Source organism: Helianthus annuus, chromosome 3 (assembly GCF_002127325.2).
Source record: "Helianthus annuus cultivar XRQ/B chromosome 3, HanXRQr2.0-SUNRISE, whole genome shotgun sequence".
In the NCBI taxonomy this organism is placed as follows: Eukaryota; Viridiplantae; Streptophyta; class Magnoliopsida; order Asterales; family Asteraceae; genus Helianthus; species Helianthus annuus.
The window spans coordinates 125,561,014-125,570,179 of NC_035435.2; the positions used below are offsets into that span (position 1 = coordinate 125,561,014).

The following is a 9,166-nucleotide window of genomic DNA, read 5'->3' on the forward strand; positions in this document are numbered from 1 at the left end:
GGTCAAGACTTGGAAGTTTACAAATTTTTGTCCTCTAACCACCGGTTACGGACCGCAAGACCCTAGGCTTACGGTCCGTAAGGAGGGTACCTGGGCGTTTTCAGCAAAGGTCGGTTACGGACCGCAACAATCTGAGCATACGGTCCGCAAGGGCTGCATACGGACCGCAAGAGTTTAGGCTTACGGTCCGTAAGCCTGTCGCTGGCAGCAGAAATTGGACAGCTGCCTGTTCAGCCTGTTGCACCGCCTTATTGAGGTGGTTTTCGAAACAAGGGACTCTCTAGGCAGTATTTAGCCTATTAGGGACACCTGGGGTAATCTTGTAACCATCCTAGACTTCCATGTCTTGATCCTAGAGCATCTTGGTCACTATATAAGGGAGTGAAGTGTGGTGAACTTTGATCATTCAATTGTGTCACTCACTTGGAGCATTCTCTGGAGCTCTCTGGACTTCAAGCCATCTTCCTAGTGATCTCTAATCTCAATTAGGACTCTGGTAAGGGTCCTTAATCCTTCCTAATTCGTTTTAGCCTAGTTAATTAGCCAAAAGTCAAACCGTCGTAATTAAGGTTTGACTTCGTGATTAATTAAAATGTGCTCTGTCAAATCACGAATTAAAACACCTTTGAGTAGGTAATTATGTGGGTATTAAACCCTTAAAAGGGTATTTCCAGATTCCCACTCTAAACATGTCAATTGTCGAGTCAAAGCTTATTATAAAAAGTCAACAGAATGCTTATTTGCGGATTAATGCATAATTAGTAATGTAGGGTGCATGCAACCTATTTAATCATTAATATAACTTGGTAAATAATGTAAGAACATGTTCCAACATGTTCAACTCGACAATTTTCTGTTTAGACCCGGTTTGGAACCGAAAGTCGCATAGTTTGACTTTCGCTTTGACTTTCAGTTCTGACCCGTTCTAGTCAAGTTTAGGATTGCCTTAGAGCTTCTTTTGAACCTATATTCATGTTAGTATAACTCCCTGAGGTTATGCAACTTGGTTTATTAGAAATCCTATTCGCATGCATGTTTCCGTTAAATGCCTATATGTTGACCATTATGCCCGAATGACCCTAAAACATGATTTTTGAAAATGTGAAAGGGTAGACACCTTGGCTACTGAATTATAAGCTTGTACCTAAAATTTGAGATCAGTGGGAGGTGTAGATTAGGAGTTATGCTCATTAGCGTAATTAGAAGCTTCTTAAGTAATTAAATGGCGTAAATTGCGTATAGCCTAACTAAATCCAAATTTTTGTATAAAACCTTATACCTACTGTATTAAAATAATATTCTGGGATTTTTAAAGATTTTTATTTAATTTTAGGCTGAGCATAACATAGTGTCCTAAGCTTAATTCGGCTGATGTCGGTTTTGCCCTTTTAAGCGATAAAATGAGTTTTATAAATCCGATTGACCCCAAACCTTTTTCTACTGATCTAATATGTTAAATAAATTATTTTGAGCCTTCGGGAATTTTAAAAATATCAGCTTTTTATATAAAACCCGGAAATAGCTCCAAATCGCCTTTTTAAACATTTTTAGCACCAAGTATGCTCTAGAACCTTGTTAGGCATAAGGGGTTGAAACCTACTGATGTAATCAGTAAATTTTTATATTTTGAAACAGTAGAAAAATAATTTAAACTCAGATTCCCAGTTTGACCTTTTAAGCCTAAGTGAAATTACCAAAACGCCCTTACGGTGTCTAGAATGGTCAAGGTTGATAATTTTCACATAGGATTAATACCCTACTGTTGTAACTTGGTAAAATGAGTAGGTTTACTAATTTATTCAGACCTGTAACTCAGAATGTCATTTAAACTCTTTTACACCCTTTTTAAATGACCAAAATGCCCTTATGAGGCATCGTTTGGGTTTAAAACCATTTGGGGCATAATGGAAGGTATCATTCTGATATCACGACATATTTTAGGCATATTAACCTCAGAAACTTGTATTTGACTCTTATGGTTGCTCGTTACGCACTTTACGCGTTCGGATCGGCTTATGTAACTAGTTTACCCATTTTAGCCGAAGCGGGTCAAACCATATCATTTCAGTCTCAAAATCCAGAATGTGATTAAGTTACCCATATTAAACAAGTATGCAAGCTTGTTGAGTCAAAACCACATTCTAAAACGGTCTTCGCCTTATCGTGCGTTTAAACCGTAATCTTCATTTAGGAATAACCGGTCTAGGCTTTGGCCAATGTAAAAGACCCGTTAGATTCTAATAGGATATTTAAAACCTTTATTTTCAGGAGCCCAGTAAAAGCTACTTGTACTTGCTGTATTTGAATTGTACTTGCTCAGGTAAATACGTTTAACTTATTTTCCCTATATGGGCTTGGGGTACGGTATATAAAATACCGCTTGGTCGGGGAATTGATGTTGGGTCTAAAACGTGTAGTCTAATGTTATCAACGAATCAAGTCAACAAAGTCAACGCCATCAAGTCAAAGTCAACGCGCAAGTCGACACGGGAAGATCGAAGAAAGATATGGCGTGTGGAAGTTTGAGATTTGATAGTTATAATGCTTTGGATAATTAAATATATTTTGAGTAGTCAAAATATATTTATTATCTTGTTTAATGAGTTTTCATGTTTAGTGCTATTTTTAGTAAGTTATTATCTCTAGGGGCTTAATTGTAATTAGTCTAAAATGGTAAAGGCTATAAATAGAATGAGATGATTAGGGTTTTAGGGAACACACTTAGTGAGAGATTTGAGGGGCTAAATTGTATTCATCTTTTGCAAATCTTTTCAAGGGTTTTATTGCTATATTTTTGGTGTGTTCATCTTGATTTATTATACAAAATCAGATTTTGGCTCGATTTGATCCTACAATTTGGTATCAGAGCTTGGTACTCGAATTTGGGATTCAACAATCTTCAAATTCATCCTAAAAATCTGATTTTTATTTGAAATGTTTTGAAACTTTTAGGGTTTTTGATTTTATTCACTTTTTCTTCAAAAATCTTGTTTTTAAAAGGTTTAAATTATGTGTTTGCTGATTGTGAGTTGAGACCAGTATTATTTGAAAGATTCATAGTGATTTTATATCATTTAAAGAGGTTTCGGCTCAAATCAGAAGGTTTTAGATGAGTTTTTGAAGTTTCTGGGCGATTTTTTATTAATACAGCGATTTTATTTTGAATATAGCGATTTTATTGAAAGATCCGGCGTATTTGTGTTTTCCGGCAACTTTCCGGCGAAGTTAACTTTTCCGGCGTAATTAGTTTTCCGGCGACTTTAAATCTTGAACGCGAGTTCAAGCTTTCCGGCGTATTTGGTAATACGCCGGTAAGTCACATTTTCCCGGAGTCGTTATTCTGGTGACTTTCTTCTGACTGGCGTATTTAAAGAAGGGAGTAGAAACAGATTTGTTTGGATTCAAGTTTCCAAATACTATAGTCAACACAAAAAAAATAATAAATAAATAAATAAATAATAAACAAAACAAGAAAAAATAAACAAAACAAAATATTAGAAAAAAAACCATCTTCATAACTCTAAATCTCGAATCTCAACTGCTCCATATTTGTTCTTTGCTATTGTTCGTTGCGGAATTCTCTTACAATCACAGGGACATTTATCGGAGCACCACCATCCCAAGCGAAGCCAAACTCCCACCGGAGATCCGAAGTTAACTTATAAACAAAAAAAAAATAAACAAAACAAAATATTAAAAAAAAACCATCTTCATAACTCTAAATCTCGAATCTCAACTGCTCCATATTTGTTCTTTGCTATTGTTCGTTGGGTCTAAAATTGAGACTGAAGCTTGCCAAATTGAAGATTACAACACGCATGAAGTTGACGGTTCTAAAGATGACGCAAGAGTTTGATAACATTAGCCTAAGGGGGAGATTGTTGGGTCTAAAACGTGTAGTCTAATGTTATCAACGAATCAAGTCAACAAAGTCAACGCCATCAAGTCAAAGTCAACGCGCAAGTCGACACGGGAAGATCGAAGAAAGATATGGCGTGTGGAAGTTTGAGATTTGATAGTTATAATGCTTTGGATAATTAAATATATTTTGAGTAGTCAAAATATATTTATTATCTTGTTTAATGAGTTTTCATGTTTAGTGCTATTTTTTAGTAAGTTATTATCTCTAGGGGCTTAATTGTAATTAGTCTAAAATGGTAAAGGCTATAAATAGAATGAGATGATTAGGGTTTCAGGGAACACACTTAGTGAGAGATTTGAGGGGCTAAATTGTATTCATCTTTTGCAAATCTTTTCAAGGGTTTTATTGCTATATTTTTGGTGTGTTCATCTTGATTTATTATACAAAATCAGATTTTGGCTCGATTTGATCCTACAATTGCCCTTAACCAGTTGATGGCTAAGTGTTGTCAAATTAACCCGTTTAAAAATGCTGTTTTGTTTGTTTAACGCCTTTGGGGGTTTAATGACCATGTCCCGGATATCCTTGGCATCATTCAAAGAATGGCCACGACCTTAGCACGCGGGTGTAGGCGTACACCCGTTGTGCATTTTATTAAATGTATAATCGCCGGCCGAGAGAAGTCTTGCGGCGGAATTATATTAAGTGGTGTGTCTATTGAACTTTAACCCGACACGACCCGGGCCACTGAACGCATAACGAACATGTAATTCTTTTACAAGATTATTAAGCAAATAATTATCCCAAGTTATAAAAAGTTTTATCCCATGGGCATTTAAATCAATTTTAAACATTTTCAAAATGAGTCAGTTAAATTGTATTTACCAGTGTAAACTGACGTATTTTCCAAAAAGGCTAAGTGCAGGTACTACGCTGATGTGTGTAAAATGCAACATATAAATTACATCAAATGAGGCACAAAACTAACCCTTTTTAAGTACTAATGTTGGAAAAAGAGTGTTTTTGTCTTCCTTTTATATTTTCAGGATGAAATGAGCTCAAATTCACAAAAGAAGCAAAAAGACAGCTAATTCTAACATAAATACAAGAAAAGGAATAAAAGTAGACTGCCCGAACCCTCAACGGCATCCTCCCAAGCAAAGAAGAGAAAACAGAAGACTGAACACGCCCCGTGCTCAGCCAGCACGGGGCCGTGCCCAAGAAGCAGCAGAAAAGACAAACCTGTAGAAGCTTCTATTGCCCACCACGGGGCCGTGTCCAGTGAGCACGGGGGCGTGGCGAAAGTACAGCGGCGCATTAATTGTAATTGCGAATTACAATTAATGAAGAGAGAGAGTGTCAGACGGGCACGGGGGCGTGTCCAGCGGACACGGGGCCGTGCCCAGCCTTCTGTTCAGCCTATAAATAGGAGTGCTTGGTTTCATTCCAACTCATCCCTTGGCACACCACCTCTCTCACACTTCATCCACCACCCACCACCACCATAACACCATCATCCACCACCATCATCCATTGTCCATCGTAGAGTGTGTGAGTCGTCTCGGGATCCAAGATTGATCGTAAGAGTTCTTGACAATCAAGGCCATGTTTGCTTAAGTCTCTTACATCACTTGGTGAAGACAAGTGTTTAGTATAATACTTTTTATTTTTAATCTTTTGCACTTTTTATTTGGTTTTGTATTAATGACTTTAATAACTAGTTGCTTATGTTGAAGGTGATCTTTCCTTATCGTTTGTCCGTGGTGTCTTGGCATTATTTTACTGTCTATATAAAATAAAAGATTTTCACCATTCATATCTCCACGGTCTATATGGAGGTATGTTGGCTACCTGGTCGGGGGTTAAGGGAACGGTTTGGTAAGGGTCTTGCCCTTGTTCAGCGTTTAGAGGTCCTGCAAGGGACCTGGGTCAAATTTAGTAGGATCTCCTTCAATGCCCATAGGTATTGGATGGCGGGGATCCAAACTCTTTGACCCCCTCATAAGTTAACTACTATTAATACTATAACCCGGCTATTTAGGACTGTATCCCTGCTGACTCAGACTACTTAGCCGAGGGTAACGTCACCGCCAAAAGTGGGGCCTACCACAATTTGCATTAATAACTTAATTCATTATCTTCCAATAATCCAACCCTTTAGGATTGTATCCTTGCTGACTCAAACTACTGGGTTGAGGGTAACGTCGCCTTCAAAAGAGGGGCCTACTACAATAACTAAGATAATCTCTTAAACAAGTGCAAAAGTGCGAAAATAATCAAAGGTTATACTAATACACGAGTCGGATCCAAGTGATTCATCTTGTCTATCTGTTTTTATTTTATTTTTATTTTTCAGCATTTAGTTAGTTTTTATTTTTCTAGTTTAAAAACCTTTTCTAACTTTTTGATTTGATTAGACGTTGAGGATAAACCGGTACTAAAAGCTCTTGTGTCCTTAGACGACCTCGGTATCTTACCAACACTATACTACGTCCACGATGGGTGCACTTGCCCATATGTGTGTTTAGTGTTAGTAAATATCGTGTTTTATAAATTTAAAACTTGGCTAAAAGTGTAAAAGGGCTTAAAATATACATTAAAAATATATAACACCTCACACACATCAAGTTTTTGGCGCCGTTGCCGGGGACACAAGGATTTTAAGAAAGTTAGGAATCAACGGCCTAATCATATTTTTATTTTTCTTTTAAATTTTTAGGATTTTTCATAATTTTTCAGCTTCTGCAGAGCTCAGCACGGGCCGTGCCTGGTCGGACACGGGCCGTGCCCAGCATCGTTACTGACAGTTTTTAGTTTTCCAAGTTACAGAAAGCTGACCACGGGGCCGTGTCGGTGCAACACGGGGTCGTGTCCAACTTCCAGTAACTGGGATCTGGAAAACAATCACTGTAACTCCGACCACGGGCCGTGTTCGCTGAACACGGGGCCGTGGTGAACCTTCTGACCAGCATTCTTTTCTGTTTTTATTGCAGGACTTGGAACCAGACGCCAATCCTACATAGTGTATGAGCTCCAGTTCTAATAAGGACATAAAAGAACCTCTAGAAGAACCCGAACGCTTTCTCAGAAAAAGATTAAAAGCTAAAAACCAAGAGAAAGTTTCGGGTAATCCACCTCCAATGGCGGACCAACGTACCCTCATGGATTATCTACGACCCACCGTAGGTAACCTAGGCGCCGCGATCAATGCTCCGAATGTTGAAGCTAATAACTTCGAACTTCGGCCGCATTTGATACAAATGCTCCAAAACTCCGCAACCTTCCATGGGCTTGCGGACGAGGATCCCCATCTACATATTACTAATTTCTTAGAAATATGTGATACCTTTCGGATCAATGGAGCATCAAATGACGCCATCTGCCTCCGAATGTTTCCTTTCTCACTAAAAGACCGAGCGAAAGCTTGGCCCAACGCCCTCCCAGCTGGATCGGTAAACACCTGGGATGAACTAGCCCAAAAATTTCTATATAAGTATTTCCCTCCCGCTAAAACGGCTAAATTAATGACTGAAATTAATACATATTCACAAGAGGACGGGGAATCCTTATATGAAACTTGGGAAAGGTTCAAGGAACTATTACGCAAGTTTCCACATCATGGCCTTGCGATATGGCAACAAGTATGCACTTTCTATAATGGACTGTTGCCACACACAAGGCAGACACTTGATTCTAGCTCCGGGGGACTTTTAGGTAATCTACGCCCGCATGAAATATATAACCAAATTGAGGAAATTGCTCAAACCAATTTTCAATGGCACACCCCCCGAGGCAATAAATCTATTGCCCCGGGCGCCCATAAGGTCGATGAAAGCACTTCTTTACAAGCCCAAATTGAGGCCCTTTCTTCAAAAATAAAAAAATTAGAAATGACAAAAACAGTCTCGGTTATGGCTTGTGAAGGGTGTGGTGGGCCACATGAAAACTGGAGTTGTATGAAAGAAACGGACGACCAATAGGAATCAGTAAGCTACATTGATAATAGACCTAGGCCGTCGGGTCCTCCAACGGGCACTTACAACCAAGGATGGCGAAACCACCCAAACCTTGGTTGGAGAGAACCCGGCAATAGTAGTAACCAACAAACCCAACGAACAAACTTTCAACAACCAAGAAATGAGTCACAAAATTTCACTCAACAACAAAGTGGACGAGAAAGGCTTGAAGATACTGTATCTCGCCTCATCTCCGACACTGAAAAGAAAAACTCGGAAAGATTTCTACAATTAGAATCAAATTTTAGAAATCAACAAGCTAGTATTCAAAACATAGAAAAACAATTAAATCAAATAGCTCAAAATTTTGCCGAGAGACCACAAGGCGCATTACCTAGCAATACCGAAACAAACCCAAAAGCGCAAGTTCATCTCATCACGCTACGAAACCGCACCGTGGGGCCTGCAGAAGCGCCGCCGCCGACAGAAGAAACAGTACCCCCACCTCTGCAGGAGAAGAACTCCCCTCCGTCACCAGAGCCTACCAAGGCTCCTCGAGTTCCGTACCCCGGTAGGTTAATTCGTCAAAAGACCAATGAGCAATTCGCAAAGTTCGAAAGTCTATTAAAGCAATTGCATGTCAATATTCCTTTTATTGGTGTCCTAACCCAGATGCCCAAATACTCTTAGTTCATGAGGGACTTCCTCACTCATAAAAAGAAAATTGAAACTTTGCAATTAGTTAAATTAGGCGAAGAATGCTCTGCCCTCGTACTCAATAAACTTCCCCAAAAGAAAATCGATCCCGGAAGCTTCACGATTCCCTGCTCAATCGGGGAGTCCCCCGTTCGTAATGCACTAGCCGACCTTGGGGCTAGCACTAACCTCATGCCCTCATCAATGTTTAAAAGACTCGGCCTAGGAACAACGAGTCCTACAAAAATGAGCATACAACTTGCTGATCGATCCGTCAAATTTCCGCAAGGTGTCATTGAAAATGTCTTGGTAAAGGTAAGCAAATTCGTCTACCTAGCCGACTTTGTCATACTCGATATGGAGGAAGACACCGAGGTCCCCCTCATACTAGGGAGACCATTTCTTGCCACCGCACAAGCGGTGGTAGATATGAATGACGGAACACTCACCTTGAGGTATGGGGATGATGAAGTAAAATTCGGAGTTGGGAAGAGAATAGAGGACGACGACCCGGTCAACTACATGAAGGTTATTGATTCGAGTTTGGATGTTGTTCTCTGACGGTGTAACATGGGACGCCAAGCATCCCACTCAGAAAATATATAACCTCACATTGGGTCTAGCCAAGGACCCTTATAAACGTGGCGCGCCA

General features: G+C 39.4%; 1 non-coding gene across 1 annotated transcript; it reads right to left on the reverse strand.

The window, feature by feature from the left end:
* Positions 1 to 7,380: 7,380 nt before the first annotated feature.
* Positions 7,381 to 7,487, reverse strand: LOC118490901. The gene has a single exon (XR_004890126.1). It is a non-coding gene; the product is annotated as a small nucleolar RNA R71 (small nucleolar RNA).
* Positions 7,488 to 9,166: the final 1,679 nt, after the last annotated feature.